At 45.8% G+C, this 2657-nt stretch overlaps 1 non-coding gene across 1 annotated transcript; it reads right to left on the bottom strand.

The window, feature by feature from the left end:
- Nucleotides 1–37: 37 nt before the first annotated feature.
- Nucleotides 38–191, bottom strand: LOC149168462 (5.8S ribosomal RNA). The gene has a single exon (XR_016259963.1). It is a non-coding gene; the product is annotated as a 5.8S ribosomal RNA (ribosomal RNA).
- Between the last annotated feature and the right edge of the window lie 2466 nt (nucleotides 192–2657).

Below are 2657 nucleotides of genomic sequence, written 5' to 3'. Positions count from 1 at the left end.
CCTTAACATATTGCAGGGCACGCATTTGAATGGGATGCGACGCCTAGACAAACATGCCCTTGACCGAGGCCTCGGGCACAAATTGCGTTCAAAAACTTGATGATTCACGGGATTCTGCAATTCACACTAAGTATCGCATTTTTCTACGTTCTTCATCATAACAAGAGCTGAGATATCCATTGCCGAGTGTCATTTCCATGTATTACCAGAAAATCTTCCACAACATTGAATAGGGGCACCCCCCACAGCAAACGTAAGGCTAAGGCCCAAAAGGAGGAAAGGAAGAAAAACACATGAAAGAAAAAGAAACAAAGGTGTCTACCCCCCTCACAGGAGGAGGCTCAAATAGAGAACAATCTCCTCGATCCCCATGCCCTCACAAAAAGGGGGGAAATGCATGGAACAGAAATCGAGAAGGACTAGGGTGGCCACCTAAAAGCTTGCACTGCCTTAAATCCTTCCCGAACACCAGTCCACAACAATTCACCCTTTTCTCCATAAAGCTAGGGACCGAAATGAATAAGGGAAGAAAACAAGGTGAAAGAAATAGAGATTAAACATGGCTACCAACTCACAAGGGGAGGCTCAAATAAAGCACACGCCTCCCAAGCCCCGTGCCTTTGTAAAAAGGGGGGAATTGAAGGGGATGATGATTGAGAAGGACTAGGGTGGCCACCCCGGGAGCTAGCACTATGTTTCGTCCTTCCCGAACACCAATCCACAAAAATCCCACCTTTTCTCTGTAAAGCTAGGGGCCAAAAGGAATATGGGAAGAAAACAAAAAGAAAGAAAGAGAGATATAAAACGTGTCTACCGGCTCACAAGGGGAGGCTCAAACAGAGAACAAGCTTCCCCAACCCCGTGCCTACGTAAAAATGGGGGAACTGTAGGGGACGATTATCAAGAAGGACTAGGGTGGCACCCCCAAAACTCGCATTACTTTTCGTCCTTTCTGAACACCAATCCACAACAATCCCACCTTTTCTCCGTAAAGATAGGGGCCAAAAGCAAGAAGGGAAGAAAGCAACATCAAAGCAAGAGATATCAAATGTGGCTACCGAATCACAAGGGGAGGCTCAAATAGAGAACAAGCTTCCCAAACCCCATGCCTTCGCAAAAAGGGAGGAATTGTATGGGACAACGATCGAGAAGGACTAGGGTTGCCACCTCGGGAACTCACACTGATTTTCATCCTTTCCAAACACCAATCCATAACAATCCCACCTCTTTTCCATAAAGCTAGGGGAAAAAGGAAAAAGGGAAGAAAACAACACCAAACAAACAAAGATCCCAAGAAAAGAGAGAAGCACAATAGCATGCCGAGTAGATGTCCACTAACCAAAAAGAAATAAAAAAAGGCACCCAATCAAAAAGCATCCCACCTCTTCAACCCTCCCACATACATTACGACACAACACCCATTCTATCTTACAACATAACAAACAAAAATCAAACAACCAAGAAAATAAATCACAACCTAAAGTTGACCACTAGAAAAGGCAAGGGCCGCGATGAGACTAGTGTCTAGAGCACATTACTGAGAGGTAAACAATCCCCCAACCTGGCACAAGGCTTCAAATGAAAAATAGACTACTAATAACAAACCCACCCCACTATTGCACCCCTCAGTGTACAAAACACCCAACAACCTTTCCAACAAGAAAGTCAACAGGGGTCAAAAATCAAACTCCAAAGAGGAGTTGTCATGGGCCGACACTCAATGTTGTAGAGAGCCACGAGCCACAAATACATCGATGGTGCAAAGCCACTAAAGAGAGTGACATCCACAAAGTGCACACCACGAAAAAATGAAATGACCAAGTCCCACAAAAAACCCACAATGCAAATGGAGGAACAAAGAAACAACCCCTACTTCTTCTTTCCTTAGAATGGGAGTAGCTCACGAGAGGACGAGGAATTCCCTCGATGACAAAGGCACGAGATAAGATTCCCACCTTTATGCCCATTGGCAGGAAAAATTGCAATCTCGATGGAGCTCAGATCAAGGGAGGGGTTTTTCATTACCTAGACACCTAACCCTTCCGTGAGGTCATATCGAGGAATGGTCGAAAGGACTAGGGTAGCCAACCCAATGGGTTGAACCACTCTTCATCCATCCCATACTGACCCCACCCCGACAATTTCCCCTCATGGGAGGTTTGGGATACCAGGCATGCATGCAACCACTCCCTCGACCCAACCACCAGCAAAAAAGCTCACCCAAACAACACATCAACCACAATCGCCTTTTCGAGAGAACCAAATATGGAAGCCTGCACCCTTGGCCCATGCCTTCCAATGAACAAAATACTGAGCACTATCGCTATGAATGAGTCTACATTTATCTATTGTGTTTCCCAAGCACCTCAACTGCAACAACCATGCCTGGTTGAACAAATCATCGGAAGGTCTCCCAAGAAACAAGATTCCGAACCCCCTACAGAAACACATTGGGGGAAATAAAAACAAAGGATGGGTGGGACAAGCACAAGCATGGCTTGCAAGCACACACACAAGAAAACAAGCGTTACCTCAAGACAAGCAACCAACGATGTTCCCGCCAAACACCAAACTCGCTGCCCTAGAGACACGCCACACAGGCCCACATTGCAATCGAAACCCAACCAACCCAAACCAAAAAAGAAAACCCCTTCTAT

Source organism: Pinus tabuliformis, chromosome 4_2 (genome assembly GCF_031772625.1).
Source record: "Pinus tabuliformis cultivar Carrire ecotype Pingquan chromosome 4_2, CPIR1, whole genome shotgun sequence".
Lineage (NCBI taxonomy): Eukaryota > Viridiplantae > Streptophyta > Pinopsida > Pinales > Pinaceae > Pinus > Pinus tabuliformis.
Note: the sequence above shows the minus strand (reverse complement) of the source record. Positions and strands in the feature narration are given on the sequence as shown.